Source organism: Pleurodeles waltl, chromosome 3_1, assembly GCF_031143425.1.
Source record: "Pleurodeles waltl isolate 20211129_DDA chromosome 3_1, aPleWal1.hap1.20221129, whole genome shotgun sequence".
Lineage (NCBI taxonomy): Eukaryota > Metazoa > Chordata > Amphibia > Caudata > Salamandridae > Pleurodeles > Pleurodeles waltl.
In genome coordinates, this window is record NC_090440.1 from 1,287,243,787 (window position 1) to 1,287,263,336 (window position 19,550).

Below are 19,550 nucleotides of genomic sequence, written 5' to 3' on the forward strand. Positions count from 1 at the left end.
ATGCATGTTACAGGAGGTGTCGGCAAAGAAAAAATGTTTTTCTAAACAAATTTTTCCATTAAACAAAAAAGTACAGAGAAGATGTTTTCTAAAAAAACTTCTAATTCTACAGCACTACATTTAAGAATTCCCAAATTAAGGGGGTCATTACAACCTCGGCGGTCTTTTTGCAAGACCGCCAAGGGACCGCCGTGCGGAAGACTGCCTGTGCAGGCGGTTTGCCGCTCTGCGTATTATGACCGTTGGCTGCTCTCCGTTGTTATTCCGACAGAGAGCCGCCAACCGCCATACTTGTGGGCGGCGGGGAAGTGGAGGTTGATCCACCTCCACCGCCACGCCAACAGAACACCGCCCAGCGAATCACGTCCTGTGATTCGCCGTGGCGGTGTCGTGTTGGCGGTGTGCTGTCGGTGGAGCTGCCCCCATGGCTCCCGTCCCCTCCCGGAGGATCGACGGACCAGGTAAGTCGATCGTCCGTTAGGGGAGGGGGGTGGGGGGTTGTTGTGTGTTGTGTGCGTGCATGGGGGTGTGCATGTGTGTATGTAGAGGGGGTGTGTGGGTGCGTGTATGCTTGCGGGGGTGTTGTGTGTATGGGAATGAGTGCGTGTTTGGCTGTGGGTATGGCTGTATGGATGTGTGCGTATATGTTTGAATGTGGGTGTGCGTGTCTGACTGTGTGTGTGGATGTAGGCATGTATGTCAGGGTGTGTGCGTGTGCGTGTTGGTGGTGCCTGCATGCGTGTCGGGTGTGTGTGAGTTATGTTATGTTGGGGGTCGGGTGGGGAGGGGGGCCCTGCCACCTTTGGGGGGTGGCAGGGGTGATGGGGGGTGTAGGGGAGGGAGTCGGGGTGGGGGGACCCCTATCAGTGCCAGGGAAGGAATTCCCTGGCACTGATAGTGCTTACCGCCATGGATTTCATGGCGGTTGAAACTGCTGGAAATCCACGGCGGTAAGCCGGGTCCAAATACCGCCGGCAGTATACTGACGGCCACCGGGCTGGAGACCCAGGTCTCCAGCCCGGTGGTCGTCTCCGCCCTGGCGGGCGGGACGGAGAACCGGCGGATGACCATAATTCACCAAGGTAAGACCGCCAGCCTGTTGCCGGTCTTACCGCCGGTTCTCCGCCATCCGCCAGGGTTGTAATGACCCCCTAAATGTGGTGTACATTATCTCCCACGTTGAAAAATAGTGTAGGGAAAAGAAAAACGTTTAATAAAAAATAATTTTCTAATTTGGGATAAAAAGGAGAAAATAAATACTTTAAAAATGTTTCTAATTTCCCTGCCATATGCAAGTGAGTACAACAATTTAAAAGAGGTACACTGATATGCTTGCGTTTTCCCTGGAAGAATGATGAGTAGACTAATATTTATGGAAATCATTTTTATGGAAAAAAACAAACATTATAGTTTCAAAATGTCTCTAATCTCCTAGCCTAACACACGTAAATGTAAGTGAAGTAAGATGGAACCAATTCTCCTCAGATGCTATTTCTTACCATAAAAATAACGTAACTAAAAATAATACACACCAAAAACCAGAAACCTCTACAGATACGCTTTTTAAATATTACCAAGAGTAAGATTGCTAAAACTGCATACTGTGGAGGTTCCTGCAGGGCATGCGCTACTCAAAAATTACTACAGAGGCTTCTCGTTTTCTTCTGTACACATTTTAATGTACATAATTTGTGTGTTACGAATATAAATACCTCTAAGTGGTCGGTCAGTAAATTTAACTGTGTAAAGGAAATGCATCTCTGTTGCCAAAGACTACATATTGTTCAATAAATACATGAGATATACCACTGCAAACCAAATACATTTGAGTTATAATCCTAACACCTACATCTGCAGTCTCCTTCTAAACTCTGTGGGGGTCATTCTGACCTCGGCGGTAAAAGCCGCTTACCGCCGGTCAGAAGGCCGCCACAATACCGCTGCGGCCGCGGTCAGCCGCCACGGACATTCTGACCCACAACTGCAAAACCTCCGAAAATCCGCCCTCCACTGCAGTCCGCCACATCAGCGGCCAGCGATAAACTGGAGAAGACCAAACCTCCACCGCCACGCCAACAGAAATACACCCATCCCATTATGACCCGCAAATCGACGCGGCGGTCATTCAACCGCGGTATTCCATTGGCGGTACACACCGCCGCGGTCAAAATACACACACCTTTACAAACCCCTACCACATTGGACAATTTGAAAGGCACACACCTGAAACACATACACACACCACTCCCACACATCCAATACCATATAAAACTCACACCCACATCACCCACAAACCCCTACCAACAAAAACCAGAGACGAAGGAGAGAGAGACACATCAGAGAATAGAGAGCCAGACACACAGAGGCACACCACAACATCACACACACCACATAGAAGCACAAAGCACCACACACCAACACACACATCATCACATACACCACCCCACACCTCATACACACCACCCCATGGCACCACAAAGGCACCCACGCTTTTCGGACCAAGAACTCCGGGTCATGGTGGAGGAGATCATAAGAGTGGAACCCCAGCTCTTCGGCTCACAGGTCCAGCACACCACCATAGCAAGGAAGGCGGAGCTCTGGCAGCGGATCGTGGACAGGGTCAACACGGTGGGACAGCATCCCAGAAATCGAGAGGACATCCGCAAACGATGGAACGACCTACGGGGGAAGGTGCGCTCGATGGTCTCGCGACACAACATCGCAGTGCAGAAGACTGGCGGGGGACCCCCACCCACTCCACCCGAATTCACAACATGGGAGCAAGAGGTACTAAACATCCTGCATCCTGATGGCCTCGCTGGAGTACACGGAGGAATGGACTCTGGTAAGTACAAGGCCAACCACTTCACCCCCCCCCCCCCCCAGCATGCTAACCCCCACCCTCACCCCCAACCCCCCAGCACACATCCTCCCTGAGAATGTCTCCCCAGCACAACCCACCCAACACCAACCCCTGCATGCCACCCCCAAACTATGGACACCCATCACCTAAGCATGACCACTGCACATACCCATCCCCCCCCCCCACAAAACACCCTCACAACACCTCCCCCAAGGGAATGCCAGCACTGGGGGACAAGGGCACCCATAAAACGCAAGCTAATGCACACACAGAAACAATAACCATACCCTCTTACCCCATGCAGGACTCGAACGACAACACACCGGTCAGGAGGGACCAGAAATGTCCATCCCACCCCCGGAACAGGCCCCTAGTGATGACAGCAGCTCTGTCGACCTGGAACCTGACGACCAGCCCGGACCATCGGGGACCTCTGGGCAGTCGGTTCCCCTCACCCAGACACAGGCCACTGCAGACCCAACCCCCTCTGGGAACAACAGCACAGCTCCCACCCAGCGGGCCCATGCCTCTGTCTCTAAGACAGGTCAAGCAGCGGTGTGTCTACCACTACAGGGCCCCCAGGGTAACCCACCAACCCAACAACAACAGTGACCTGGGGGCAGTGGGAGTGGGCACACCGTCCAGGGGACAGAGGCCCAGGGAAATAGGGCAACTCGGAGGGCTGCTGTGCGACAGGGGGGGGGGGAGGAGAGGCCCAGGGAACCCACTCTCCAAGAGGCCCTCACCACCATCATGGCAGCCTACCACCACTCACAAGAGACGATGGCGACGGTACTGGCCAGGTTCCAGGAGATCCAGGCACAGCAGGAGCAACGCTACATGGGGTTCAGCGACCAACTCAGCAACATCTCAACCGCTATGGGGAGCATAGTCCAGGCCCTGAACCGTATAGAGGACACGTTTCGGGACCATGTGGCATCACACAGGGCCCCTGTCACTAGCCAGGAACAGGAGCAGCCTACCACCTCCGCCGGCGCTAGTGGACAGGAGGCCCCACCACAACGACAGCCCACCAGAACCCCACCTCCTGCTGAACAACAACCGCCCGCAAAAGGAGCCTGAGATCAAAAAAAACGACAGAGTAGGATGTCAAGTCCCCCGCCAGCATCACATACCCCCTGAAGTCCTCCCACTGTTCCACATTGCCACCCTGTCAAACCTTGAACTGCCCCTGCTCCATCCTGCCACAGGCATATGGACAATGCACCTGTGAGACTGAGAACTGGACTCGGCCATGGACATTACTCCACCCCCACCCATCACTGTTTCACTATCATGTACCAATATCTATGCACTAATAATAAATCACACATTGCACTGAAATCAATCAGGACTCAGCCTGTCTTATTTACAAATGTATGACACATTACATATCAATTACGTATTATTAACATTGTGAATTACACATACCGAGGTAACTTAGCATTAGTCCATGGGCCAACCAAGCCGAGGTCACGCAGTGGCTCATACAGCACAGAAAAGGGAAGGGAAAATCAAACATCATGTTTATAGTTCTGGGGGGAAATCGACAAAGTTGAGATGCAGGAGGCTTTCAGGAAATGTAAAATGGCATGGGTGATTATTACCTGTGTGCTACTGGAAATACTGTTCTATTACTCTGTCCCTGTTGTCTGTGTCGTCCTCTGAGTCTTCCTCCTCTTCACTCTCCGCAGGCTCCACAGCTGCTTCAACACCACCATCTGCACCATCCTCCTGCAGGAAAGGAACCTGACGTTGCAATGCCAGATTGTGAAGCATACAGCAGGCCACGATGATGTGGCACACCTTCTTTGGTGAGTACATCAGGGATCCCCCAGTCATATGCAGGCACCTAAACCTGGCCTTCAGGAGGCCAAAGGTCCTTTCGATGATCCTCCTAGTTCGCCCATGGGCCTCATTGTACCGTTCCTCTGCCCTGGTCCGGGGATTCCTCACTGGGGTCAGTAGCCAAGGCAGGTTGGGGTAACCAGAGTCACCTATTAGCCACACACGTTGTCTCTGTAGCTGCTCCATCACATAGGGGATGCTGCTATTTCGCATCACATACGCGTCATGCATTGACCCTGGGAACTTGGCATTTACATGGGAGATGTACTGGTCAGCCAAACAGACCACCTGGACATTCATCGAATGATAACTTTTTCTGTTTCTGTACACCTGCTCATCGTCTTTTGGGGGTACCAAAGCCACATGGGTCCCATCAATGGCACCAATTATGTTGGGGATATGTCCAAGGGCATAGAAATCACCCTTCACTGTAGGCAAGTCACCCTCCTCTGGGAAAATGATGTAGCTCCGCATGAGTTTCATCAGGGCAGACAACACTCTGCTCAAAATCTTTGAAAACATAGGCTGAGACATTCCAGATGACATGGCCACTGTGGTCTGGAATGACCCAGTTGCCAAAAAATGGAGGACTGACAAAACCTGCACCAGAGGGGGAATCCCTGTGGGTTGGCGGATGGGGGACATCAGGGCTGGCTCCAGCTGGGCACACAGTTCATGGATAGTGGCACGGTCAAGTCTGTATCGAAGTATTATATGGCGTTCTTCCATTGTCGACAGGTCCACCAGCAGTCGGTACACGCGAGGATTCGTCCTTCTCCTCGCAAGTCCCAGCGGACGGTGCCTAGGAAGGACAACATGGAGCACAGAGTCAGGCAAACCACAGGTACGTACAGACAGCTTGCACAGTTAAAGAATGGCAATGGGTTGAAAGGCGTGTATGTGTGGCAATGCAAGGCCTAGGCCTGTGTGTCGCAGTCAAAATTAAGCCATGTAGGCCCTTGAAATGGCGGCTGCCTGACCTGTGAAGTGGGACAATGGGATGTGGGGTCAATGCGCTGGCGGGGCACACCGTGGCGGTAGGCGGTCGAAGACCGCGGCGCAAAGCCGCATTGGTTAACATTGAACCCTATGGGTTTCAGGAGCCAATGACGATGTGCGCCGGCGGTCGCGGTACGCACCGCCGCGGTACGCACCGCCGCGGGCGTGACCGCCATTTCCTAGCTGATTGATCACTCGAGACCTGATCATCCACAGGAGAGGACCTATACTGCAAGTGCTGCTGTGACCTCGGTCTGGAAGTGACAATGGCTGCTGCGACTGGGGAAAGGGCCCCTGCCTTCACGTCTGAAGAGTTGGAGAAGCTCGTGGATGGGGTCCTCCCCCAGTATGCGCTACTCTACGGTCCTCCAGACCAACAAGTGAGTACACCGGGTGCACATGGAAAGGGCTATGCCTGTGTGGATTGGGGTGGATGTAAGTTGGTGGGGTGGGGGGCGAATGAGGAGTGCAACGCCCGACAGATGAGAGCATGTGCCATATGGCAAAGTTGGTGGGGGGGGCCAATCACATCTAACATGCAGGTCATTGATGATTTCCTCCTTTCCACCCTGTACATGTCAAATAGGTCAGCGCACATCAGAAGATCGAGATTTGGCGTGCCATCGCCAAGGAAGTCCGGAACTTGGGGGTCCACAACAGACGGGGCACCCACTGCCGCAAGAGGTGGGAGGACATCCGCCGCGGACCAAGGAAGACCGCAGAAACACTGCTGGGGATGGCCTCCCAACCTTGGAGGGGTGCCAGTCGCACCATGACCCCCCTGATGTCCCGGATCCTGGCGGTGGCCTACCCTGAATTGGATGGGCGCTTTAAGACATCACAGCAGACACAAGGGGGTGAGTATCAGCACATTCTCCTATCTTTCTGCGCAGTGGAGGTGTCTGGGTGGGGGAGGAGGGCTGTGGGTGACATTAGGCCAGGGCGCTTTCTGTAGTGTAGTCCTCTCCCTTAGGCATGGCCCTGTGCCCCCGGCCCCCACCTCTGTAGGGTGACAAGTACAGCCATTGAAGGTCCAGCATCTCCCATGTGCGCGTTTGACGTCTCTTGGCCTGTTGTCCTAGTCAGTAGTACTGAGTAGTGTACCCCGAATGCGCGGCTTAGTGCATTAGGCTCCTGTGTCTGTCCTCTCCGCCAACGGTGTTGACATTGCATGCACTCAACCTGGTCTTCTTTTTTCTCCCCCCACCCTTTCTCTTCATCTTCTTGTGCATGTGTGCATTAGCATCATCAGGCGGAGGAGATTTGGCATCGGAGCACGAGGGAGCTGCAGGACACAAGGCCCCGGTGGGCCCAGGAACAGACACCGAGGGCACCAGTGATCCGGAGGGCGAGGGGAGCACCACGACGGGGACCGCTGGTGAGAGCAGTGACAGCGACACGTCCTCGGATGGGGGCTCCCTAGCGGTGGCGGCAACATCCGTGCCCCCGCCTCTACAGGTACAGCCGCCACCCAGCGCACCAGCCCCGCCCTCCCAGCAGCCCCTCAGTCTTCGCTCCGTGCCCGTTCGCCCAGGAAGGCGCGCGTCTCCTTCGCCCCAGGCACCTCAGCCCCTGCCCCTGTTGCCCCTGCTGCCCTCAGTGCGGAGCTCATTGACCTGGTAAGGACGCTCATTGTTGGGCAGACGACCATTTTGAATGCCATCCAGGGTGTGCAAAGGGAGGTGCAACAGAGCAATGCGTACCTGGAGGGCATTCATTCGGGTCAGGCTGCCCATCAACGAGCGTTCACTGCTCTGGCCTCAGCACTGACGGCAGCCATTGTCCCTGTTTCCAGCCTCCCTCTTCTTACTGCCTCCAGCCTTTCTCTGTCTCCTGTTCCTCAGCCTATCCCATCCACACCATCAGACCAGCCTGCACACACCTCAACACCCAAGAGCAGCTCATCCAGACACAAGCACCACAGATCCCACAAACACTCACCCAAGCAACACCCAGATGCAGACATTCCAACAGTCACAACCACCTCTGTGTCCCCCTCCTCCTCGTCTCCCTCCCTGTGACGTCTACACTCACACCTGCATGCACCCCAACATCAGCCAGTGCTTCCATCACCACCTCACCCTCCAGTAAAGTCCACACTCGTGCAGTCACCACCCCCACTGCCATGTACACGTCCCCTGTGTCCTCTCCCACTGTGTCTGTCACCCCCTCTTCCAAGACACAGAAACGCAGGCAGCCACCCCCAAGGAGCAATGTGCGGCCACTTCACCAGCCACACCATCTAGGGGAGGCAAGGGCCCGAGAGCCCCATCAAAGGAGCGGAAGGGCAGCAGGAGCGCGGAGAAGGTGGACCCCACATGTCACATCCCAGCTGGGAAGGAGGACACTAAAGAGGCCAGGAGTCCGTCCCCGAAGGGTCCAGAAACGTCACGGTCCGAGGGCGACTGTGCCGTCTCAAGCACCGCTCCGCTGGGCCCTTCATCTCAAGCACCTATCCGCTGGGCCCTTCATCTCAGGCACCGCTCCGCTGGGCCCTTCTTCTCAAGCACCGCTCTGCTGGGCCCCGCCGTCTCAAGCACCGCTCCGCTGGGCCCTTCATCTCAAGCACCGCTCCGCTGGGCACCGCCGTCTCAATCACTGTTTATGGTTCACTGTGCCCACCATGCCTCCTCCTTGACCAGTGGAGACTGTCATCCACCTGATGGACTGTGGCTTTGCACTCCCCAGGATGGTACAGTGGGCAGCCCACCCACTGTAGAGACATTGAGAGACTGTGGCTTTGCACTCCCCAGGATGGTACAGTGGGCAGCCCACCCACTGTAGAGACATTGAGAGACTGTGGCTTTGCACTCCCCAGGATGGTACAGTGGGCATGGTGGCTCCTCGTGGATCTGGCGTCGTGGACTCATGTGGCTGTGGTGCCCCCCCCTTCCCTTCCCCCTGAGGTGCCTGTAGTTTTTACATCTGATGCCCCTGCAGTGTTCTCTCCAAAGGACTCAGGTCTCCTGAGTGGGCTTTGCCCTTGTTTCTCAAAACTTTGCCCCACGGACATGATGAATTCGTAGGATGTGGAGGACTTGTTACTTCAGTTATACACTGATGTGTATGTCATTTGTTTTCTTGTGAATATCTTTCATGGTTGTACGATAATTTTCAGGAGCTTTTTGGTACATAAATATTTATTCCAATTTTGATTATGTCCTAGCATTTTTCAGGGGTGTTTGGGTGGTGTCACTGTGACTTGTTGCTCTGCATTGGTGTGTACATAGTTGGGGGGGGGGGAGGGGTCGCATATGTGTGTGCCCGTAACCTTTCGTCCTCCCCCCTCCTGTGTGTCGTAGGTGCAGTACTCACCGTTGTCGTCTGCGCCGGACTTCGTACTCGTGGTAGGTGAGAAGGTAGACGAGAGCAGGTAGGATGTTTAATTCGGGTTCCATGCTGTCCTCCTTCCTCCTGGAGTGCGTAGTGGTGTGCGTTTTCCCGTTCGTAGTCTGTTTCCGCCGTGTTTTTATCGGCGGTGCTCCCGCCCCGGAAAAGGTGGCGGATTGGTGAGTTGTGATAGTGTGGGCGGTACATTGTCTGCCGCCTGGCTGTTGGCGGTGACCGCCGCGCTGTTTGTTTGTACCGCCGTGGCGGGCGGAATGTTAAAGTGGCTGTCTGTGTTGGCGGTTCCCGCCAGGGTCAGAATTCCATATTTTTTACCGCCAGCCTGTTGGCGGGTTGGCCGCCGCTTTAACACCGACCGCCAGGGTTAGAATCACCCCCTGTGTGTTTTGAGTAATGTCTTAACAATGTCTACATATGGAAACCGTAGGATTTCTTTTATTGCTATTGCATATTACCTGCTCTGTGGTAGGAAGAAGCTCTTTACTCTACAAGGTAAATAACAGCGACTATGTAGTTTGAGATATTTACGTAATAAAGGAAATATATTGCAACCAAAAGCAATACGACACACACACAGAAATCAGAAATGCATACAACTGTAGAGTTAGGACTCCTAACAAATACATCTGCAGTCTCTGGTATCACCCTACATGTTTAACACAAAAGGATGATAGACGGAGTGGTGAAACTTTTTAACCACTCACCCCCAGTCACAGATCTGGATTTAATTCATTGTTCTTTTCCTCACCATGCCACCCCAGTTTCGACCCAGCCATATGTAAATCAGTCTTGACCCTGTTCCCCATGGGAACAGTCCAGCCCAAACTGCCAAGCCAGGTCCTCCCTGGACCAGAAACAAGCATCCTGGGACAGGTTTCAGGGTATCACCCTTCTTCAGCCAGGCTAGCTTGAATCCATTGGCATAGTGGGCATACCCTTCCCGCTTAGGGCAACATAAGCAACACAAAAGGATGATGGACAAAGTGCTGAAACTTTTCAACCACTCACCCCAGTCACAGATCTGGGTTTAATCCATTGTTCTTTTGCTCACCATGCCACCCCAGTTTGGACCCAGCCATATGCAAATCAGTCTTGACCCTGTTCCCCATGGGAACAGTCCAGCCCGAACTGCCAAGCCAGGTCCTCCCTGCAGAGGGGAAGAGGGTCAAGGCTGATTTGCATATGGCTGGGTCCAAACTGGAATGGCATGGTGAGCAAAATAACTGATGGATTAAACCCAGATCTGTGACTGGGGAGAATGTTTGATTTTGTCTACGTGCTGTTCATCAACTGTTCTTTTTGCATTTGTTACCCTACATGTTTGACATTGCAAATGTTTAAAGGTAGATAATTTCAGGTTTCTTCATTGTGCCTTAATTCCAGTTTACATTGTTTTTGTTGTTGGTTAAAACAGATATTCCATTTACAAAGTAAATAATTTTGGCTGATTAGACAACTGTGGAAAGGAGAAACATCTTTTAACCCACTTTATAGAAATGCAAATAAGGCAAACAACAGAAAACCGGACATATCTACGTATAACTATTTTTGAATCGCCTGTTGAAAGTCATACAATGGTGAACTACCAGCACACACAAATAATCAAATATTGAGAATGCTAATTTCTACATCTACAGTAGGGGAGCTATTAAAATCTCTAGTGGCACTCAACACATCAAATACTTTAAATACTTTAAAGCCAGGCGTAAATTGTGATTTGCGAAGATTCTAATGCCTATTTTGGATCTTTCAGATATAGAGCTAAATCTGATACTGGGCTCCTATGTAGATTTCATAAGTCACTTGTATTGTTTTTGTAATTCTAATTCATGCAAAGGGCAAATCTAGCAGACAATGCAAGTTCTTTCTTATGAAATACAGGGTAAACAAAAGAAATCACCCTTGAAAGCATAGAAGACTCTGCGAATATTGTTTATCCTTTCTAGGCCTTCTTTATGTTTGAAATCGAGCTTGCGCTAACATAACCAAAAAATGTACTGTCTTTCATTTTGAAATGATGCTGCACTACACCACATGGACATTGTCTTTGTTGATGCTTTCACTATTACGCTAGTAAAGAATTGTGAGCTTTAATAGTCTGTGGGAATAAGATGTACCTAATCAAAGACAAACTAGCTGTCCCAGACCGCACTATATACAATGTTATAATTCTTCTCACCTGAATAGACTCTGGGAGCCTTTGAATCCCATGTAACAGTGTTATGAGAGAATCTTAGAATGTATTCTGTAATAAAGAAATTCTTCTTGCCTGTTCCTCATTGGTGCATATTCTGAGAACTATGCATTAGTGCAGCAATGTGTGTAATACATTTTCTAAAAGCACCTGCACTTCTCACACCTAGGGAATTTCCATTACCAAGTATTGCAGCGGTGTAGAGACGGGTCCAATTGGGAGGCGCCAAATTCTATACAGGGAGGACTACACCAGATACAGATCTGCACACCACCACATCTGGTAGTATGACAGATGTACCTTCATGGTTCAGGCATTTTCACCCTGATAATCAAACTGCCCCGCGCAACCCAATCACAACTCCTGAGGATGATGTAGCTGTAAACCAAAGAAGGACTACATGAGTATCAATAGGGACTTAATGCACATGTGATGGGTGAGTGAGAAGTGGGCCTTAAGGCAGTTCAATGTTGGGACTTGGGGTAAGTGCACTGTGGTGGAATGCAGTAGGCAGACTTTAAATTTAATTACTATGGCGGTCATTCTGACTTTGGCGGGCGGCGGAGGCCGCTCGCCAAAGTCCCGCCGTCAGAATACCGCTGCGCGGTCAGAAGACCGCTGCGGTAATTCTGAGTTTCCCGCTGGGCTGGCGGGCGACCGCCAGAAGGCCGCCCGCCAGCCCAGCGGGAAACCCCCTTCCATGAGGATGCCGGCTCCGAATGGAGCCGGCGGAGTGGAAGGGGTGCGACGGGTGCAGTTGCACCCGTCGCGATTTTCAGTGTCTGCTTGGCAGACACTGAAAATCTTGGTGGGGCCCTGTTAGGGGGCCCCTGCAGTGCCCATGCCAGTGGCATGGGCACTGCAGGGGCCCCCAGGGGCCCCGCGACACCTGTTACCGCCAGCCAGGTTCTGGCGGTCAAAACCGCCAGAGCCAGGCTGGCGGTAAGGGGGTCGGAATCCCCATGGCGGCGCTGCCTGCAGCGCCGCCATGGAGGATTCCCCAGGGCAGCAGGAAACTGGCGGGACACCGCCGGTTTCACATTTCTGACCGCCGCTGTACCGCCACGGTTAGAATGCCCATGGGAGCACCGCCAGCCTGTTGGCGGTGCTCCCGCGGTCGTTGGCCCTTTATATGTACTGGTTATATGACTTGTATGGACAGCAGTTATTGTGTTTTGATGACTTTTCTTATTTATAATAATTGAAGAGAGGTACCCCAGCTGGGTTTTGTTGAATTATTGAATTGTCTGCTGAAGTGGAGTGTACAATGAGGCTCCATCAGTTACACCAAGCTAGGAATATAACGCATGTAAGGAGCAAGTGCATTAATTGAGCTTAGTGACAGTTCATTCATTGATGCATGGGAGTCCGATGGTGTGCGAAAGTGAGTAGCCTTTTTTGGGACTATTGAGATTTCTGATTAGGTGAAGCAGACAGAACGTTAATTGTGGTAGAAGGAGTTCAGGGGAGCTGGGCAATAGTCTGGCGTTTACGTCATTTGGTGATACACAGAGATTGGCTAGTGAATGCTGAAGATGTGCTTTGATAGGATGACACTTGGCTGAGATGTGCTGTTATTGGTAAGTAGATCTTGAACACATTCATTCAGAACGTGTGTGAGATTAGGGCAAGCTGTATCTGAAGGCACTGTCAGAATGGGAAATCCTTTTTCAAAAAAGGAAAAAAGTGTAAATAGGAAGGTACTCTAACTAGGGAAATGACAGCAAAGAAAGGTTTGCACACATGCATGTGACTTAGCCAGTGGCACAAATGTATGTCCAAGCATGGGAAAATATGATTCCCATTAAGTGGAATGTTTTGCATTGCCAGAATCAAAAAATGGAGGTGAAGAATGTATGACATGAAACCTCAGCATTAATCCACACAGTTTGAGGCCCTACATCTTTGGGAATCTTTGGGAATGAGCAAAAGAGAAAGATGTTTGCATTAAGAAAATGTCATAAGGGTATTCATTGATGAATGCTCAGGAAGATGAGAGGCAAAAGAAATGGAGGGAGGAAGTGATTGAGACAAATTGGACCTCACCTGCCAATAGTGGGTGAGGGGTTAGCTAATGAAAAACCTAGTAAGAAAAATAAATCTAAGGATGAGGGAGGAGTAAAGAGTATGGAGGAAGTTGCTTTCATAGATGAGCTGATTTAGATTACGACAGCTCCTACATATTGCAGTAAACAGATCACACTCTACAGCACAAATCTGTGAACCTGACAACAACCTGACCCCAGAAATTAGCGCACCCTTAAGTTACTTAGAAACTACTGTTCCACCTCCTACACAGACCTTGACCCCCATACACATGGCCATTTTACTGTCATCAGTAACACTGAATATTTCCCTCATTGCAACAGCTGTTAACATGTCCCAGAGTCAGACCACTCCGAGCACCCCTCAGGATGTCACATTAGGTTCAGTGTAATCGCGTCATGCCCATCCCAGGGACAGGTTTTGACAATCCCTGTGGTGGGAGGTCACATGATCACTGCAACTATCCCAGCCAACCCCCATATTAAGGGGCAGACCCTGCAAAGACTAAGGCCCAGATTTATACTTGCTTTGCGCTGAATTAGCATAATGTTTTTTAATGCTAATTCAGCGCAAAAATTACCCCATATTTATATTTTGACGCTAGACTAGTCTAACTTCAAAATATTGGAGTTAAAGTCATTTTTGGGATGTGTGAACCCATCTTGTGTCAATGAGATGCAAGGTGGGTGTTCCCATCAAAAAAATGACTCTAAGCCCTAGCACCTTATTTATCCTCCTGTGCAAAAATGGTGCACTGGAGGGAGGCAGACCTAAATAATGGCGTTAACCTTGCTTAGCGCCATTATTTAACACCTGGATCAGGGCAGGCGTTAGGGGACCAGTGGACCCATTTCCATGGTGGAACAGCATGGAATAAGTCCACAGGGGCCCTCCCCAGGACCCAGGGACACCCCCACCCACACCAGAGGGACACAGGAGGATGGGGGACCCCATCCCAGGTAAGTAGAGGTAAGTATTTTTTAAACATAGTTTAAGTGCAATTGGGGGCCCTGAAATGGGTCCCCTACGTTGCACTGGGTACAATGGACCCTTGCCCCCGTGCTTGCCATTGGGGTGGTGGGTATGACTCCTATCTTATATGAGACAGGAGTCATGTGGTATGGTAGGTTTTGCGTCAAGAAATGATGTTAGGCTGGTTAGAGTAATTTTTTTTACTCAAACTAGCCTAACATCATTTTTTAGTGCAAAAAACCCTTCTCCCATACCGCTACCCCAACCCGGCTAATGTAATTTTCCTTGACGTTAGCCCACCCTTTGCGCCGGATTGCGCAATTCCATAAATTTGGCGCCAGGTTGTTGTCCTGGAATGGCGCAAGCCGGCGCTTTAGTTTCTGATGCAAAACTGCGTCAAATGTATAAATCTAGGCCTAAATGTGGCCCAATTGAAAGCCAAATTTTAGTAAATTGTTAAAAATAATGTACGGGTGAGTAACTTAGGGCACTATGATGACGGTGAGTTACTTTACATGAGCAAGAAAGCTACAAGGGAGGCACGAGAGGCAAATGCAGAGGTGGGGAGGGTGGCAGACAAATGTATATAAAAGTGAAAAATGTCACAATGATGATACGTGACAAGGAGTTGAAGCTGCTGAAGCTGAAAGGGCTATGAATGCATGTAAGGCAGTTGATAGAGAGCATCAGGGACTGTTGTGAGAATGAACAGTTCGGGGAGAAGGGGTCCAAGAAAGAGAGGGTCAAACTGGCAAATTAATGCCTTTTAAGGGAAGTACAGGGAGGAGCATTTGTGCATGTCCCATGGACTTTGACAGAATTTTTCCATTTCACAAATTCTCTAGGTTGAGAGAAAATCTTGATAAGTGGTACATACAGATCAATCTGAAAGATGTCATTTTAATGGTCTTATGGGAGGATTTGGACATGTTGTTTGAAGTGACTTTCCTGCAGGACCTGTGGGTGGTATTTAAGCAAGCAGTGGAGTGGCAGACGCAGTAACTCCCCAGGGTAACGTACAATTTCACCTTATTTGTTGGTCAAGACCAAATGGGATTCAGTCATTAACCACTTAAAGATTAAAGGGAATATTTATACTTGTTTTGCGACAAATTTGCATCACTGTTTCTACGCAAATTCGGTGCAAAACTAACTCCATATTCATACTTTGGAGCTAGTCCCCTCTAGCCCCAAATTTATGGAGTTAAAGTAATTTTTTGGACGTGGAAACCTACTTTGCGTCAATGAGATGCAAAGTAGGTGTTCACGTGGAAAAAATGACTCTATGGCTTAGTGCCATATTTATCCCCCGTGCTACATACACTCAAGTGGGGGGAGGAGGGGTCAAATAATGGTGCAAAGCTTGCTTTGCACCATTATTTAACACCTGAGTCAGGGCAGGATAGGGGACCTGTGGACCTATTTCCATGGTGGAACACCATGGAATAAGCCCACAGGTGCCCTCCTCAGGCTCCAGGGACACCCCCACCCACACCAGAGGGACAGCGGAGGATGGGGGACCCCATCCCAGGTAAGTATAGGTAAGTACAGGTGTGTTTTCTTTTTTTTTAAGTGCCATTGGGGGCCCTGAGGCGGGGCCGCCTACAGGGCACAGGGTGCAATGGCCATGCCCTGGTTACCCTGGTCCCCTGTGCTGGCCTTTGGTGTGGTAGGCATTACTCCTGTCTTTTCCAAGACAGGAGTCATGTGGTATGGATGGTTTTGCATCTGAAAATGACGCTAGGCTGTTTAGAGTCATTTTGTTTTACTTTAACCTGCCTAATGTCATTTTTTGGTGCAAAACTCCTTCTTCCATACCGCCAGCCCCACCAGGCTAACATCATTTTTTTTTTACGCTAGCCTACCCTTTGCACCGGCTTGCACCATTCCATAAATATGGTGACTGGCTGGTGGAAGCCGGTGCTAAACTTTTTGGTGCAAAACTGCTTTGGTGCAGTTTTTCACCAAAAAGTATAAATCAGGGCCTGAGGTTCCTTAAGGGAGATGAATTGGCTCAAGGTCTTCCAAACATCCCAAGAATCCAGGGAATCTGTGCATTCATACTTGAAAGGTTAATGTAAGTGTACAGGGAGCAGAGTGGTCGAAATAACCCTGCCGGGGGTAACATGAGAAGTTTTATTGCCTGTTTTGTGCAAGGATTGCGACTTGAGATTAGCATCAGCTCATGCAAGGTGTCCTTTGCTGACAGAGTAAAGCCGTAGACAAGATCCTGCAATATGTGAAATACTGCAGTGATATGATAGAGGCTAAACATAAAGGCTGAAATAAAGTTTCATGGTTCCACAGACCCAGTGGGCACAAAATAGAGGTGAAAAGAGTCCTAAACTACCCAGTCAAGGGTTTGACTTTGACCCCATTACTGGAATAAATATGCAGGGAGTCTTGATGACTTATGAAGGGATCACCCCAGCAACGGGGAGAGGTTGCAGAGGTAACCTGGAAACAGTATAAGTGCTTTGAAGAAGGTTTACCCTTGTCACATTTGTAACAAAGTTGGACATTGGAAGCTGGGATGTTGCTACAAGAGTAATCGAGCAATTATCTATGCCCAAGCCCCAAACCTCACAGAGGAGGGAGAACTTCCTCTAATCCCCAGATGCCTTTTTCAGACTTGAAAAGCCCATAAGTTAGGCATGCTACAGAATTTGTTCAGGCCCATATAAATGCAAGGAAGAAATCCTCATTTTCAGCCGAGCCACAGAGTACCTCATAATCCATTCACATCTCAGATTTCACCGATTCCTGTGATATGTGAGGGTTCTACAGACTTTAAATAGCCCCAATAATGGTGCCTGAGGTGGAATGCATGCTTGGTTCAGTCCTGTAAGCGGATCAGAGTGGCCCATATGAAGATGGAGAAGTCAACGAACATCCTGTGACCTTCTTGGTAGGCACTGGAGCAACTTGCTTGACTGTTAGAACATCGGCTCCTTCTGAATCTCTGGGGACCGGGAGATTACAGGTGTTTGGGCTTATCAGGGCCCCACCACGGACTACCCATAAGACTTCGGATGGTTGGCGTACACTGCCTATACATCACACAGGACCCACGTTTCCTGTAACTAAGAAACTTCGTTTGGACCCAGGAACCATTTCTTATAAATGGTTTGCTTTGAATATTTTTCTGCTTCTGCACAAAAAAAAAATTTGCATTGAAAAAGTCCTGCTGGACGAAACACATGTTGGCTGTCTCTGAACATTTATGTTTTCTATGTTTCCAACATAAGGAATTAAAATTTCTGGATTTCTGCTCACTGTGGACTGATTCTTTTGGAGTGCCCTGGTACTTTCTGTTTACAATTTGACTGTTGAAACAGTTGGTATCCCAAACCTCCCCTTCTCTGGAAAGCAAGTCCAAGTTATAGGGATTATAAATCAGCAGTGTATAAATCAGATCCCTGCTCCAGTTCCAGTATAAATCTGAGATATTAGAGCACAGCAACAGTTTATTGTGTGTGACTGAAGCCCTGTGAACTTGCTAGGGAAGGACTTTCTCTGCTAGCTCAATTGCATAATCTGTTGTACGCAAGATGGTGTAAAGTTAGAAACCCAAAGAGAGGATGCAGAATTTAAATTACAGGCCGGGAACCTGTAGTCAGGTTGTATCTGGTCATTATTAAAGAAGATTTATCTACTGATCTGAGAGAGACAGTGAATATGGTGGATTTTACCGGTAAAGAAATATGGTTGACTAAGGATGCTAAGCCCTGAGAAATTACCTTTGGCTTAGTTAGGTATTTTCTCAAACGGGTCCTTACAAGCTGCCCCCGGAAGCCATTGCAGGAATTACACCTGTCATCGAGAATATGATTGAACAGGGAATTTTCAAAGAAGTAATTGGGAGTCTATGTTTTTTTTCCAAATATGGCTTTGCAAAAAGCAAATAAAAAGTGGAAGATAATACAGGATCTCAAAACAATTTACCAAATTGTTGTTCCTTGCTATCCTCTGGTACATAACCCTGTTGTAATCCTGTTCCAAATTTCCAGAGAAGATGAAATGTTCATGATCATTGACCTCTTTAAGTGTTCTTCTTGGTTCCCCTTCACGAAGCGAGACAGTTTCTATTTGGGTTTCAATTCCATGAGAAGACTCTCAGGTGATGTTGTGCTCCTCACTGGTATGCAGAGAGTCTATCCTATTTCAATCAGATTCTTAAAGCAAACTCTGAAACTCTGCAACCTCAGTGTAGTTCTACCCTGATCCGGTACATCAATGACTTACTCATTGCATTGAGACAAAAGAATATTGAAGGCAAGATGTTATTGCTCTGCTCAGCCACTTGGCTGAGAACGGGCACAAAGTTTCTCCTGAAAAGTTACAGCACTGGCAGAAGGAGGTCATGTATTTGGGACATCAGATCAAGAAGGCAAACAAGTGAGTGCCCCGTGAACACACTGAAACAGTCTTAAAACGAAATTCCTGACCACACAGAGAGAAGTACGAATGTTCTTGGGCACTGTTGGCTACTGCTGACAGAGGATCCCAAACGTTTCCTTTGTGCAAAAATCTTTGCTGAGGATGACATGCACTGATGTCAGTGACCTTGTACCAAAGGTTTACAAAAGCATGGAAGCCTTCCAGAAGCTCAAAAATCTTCTTTGCAGCACAACCACTCTTGGAATGACAGACTACACCAAAGAGTTTGTATTCTTTTGCCATGGGCAAGATGGGTGTGCTTTATCAGTGCTGACACAAGCCCATGGGTAGACTAAGGCCCTCATTACGAACCTGGTGGCCAGTAATAAAGTGGCGGTAATACCACCAGCAGGCTGGAGGTAACTACCGCCAAATTATGACCATGGCGGAAAGATCTCCGAAAGACAGACAATGTTCCACACCAACCACCACGGCAGTAGCCGCCTACAGCCAGGTGGAAGTCAAAGTTCTGCCCCCCCCATATGACAACACAATCCACCACCTTTTCCGACGTGGTACCAACGACATCAAAAGGCTGGTCGAAACAGACCTCAGAAGTGAAAGGACTCACCTTTGGAGACACAGGGAAGAACCATGCCGCCATGGAACCAGAACTGCATGTTTTCCGATGATATTCTACGTTCTTCTCCACCATGAACACCAATGCCGGTGAAGACGATGACGGTGAGTGCAGCCGCCTAACACAGAAAGGAGGGGGAGGAAAACAACAGTAACACACACACACACCATACACGCCCCCACAAACACACTATACACACAACCAGCTGCATAAGAAAACAAGTTAATCCCCCTAAATCAGCTGAATAATGCAAGGACAAA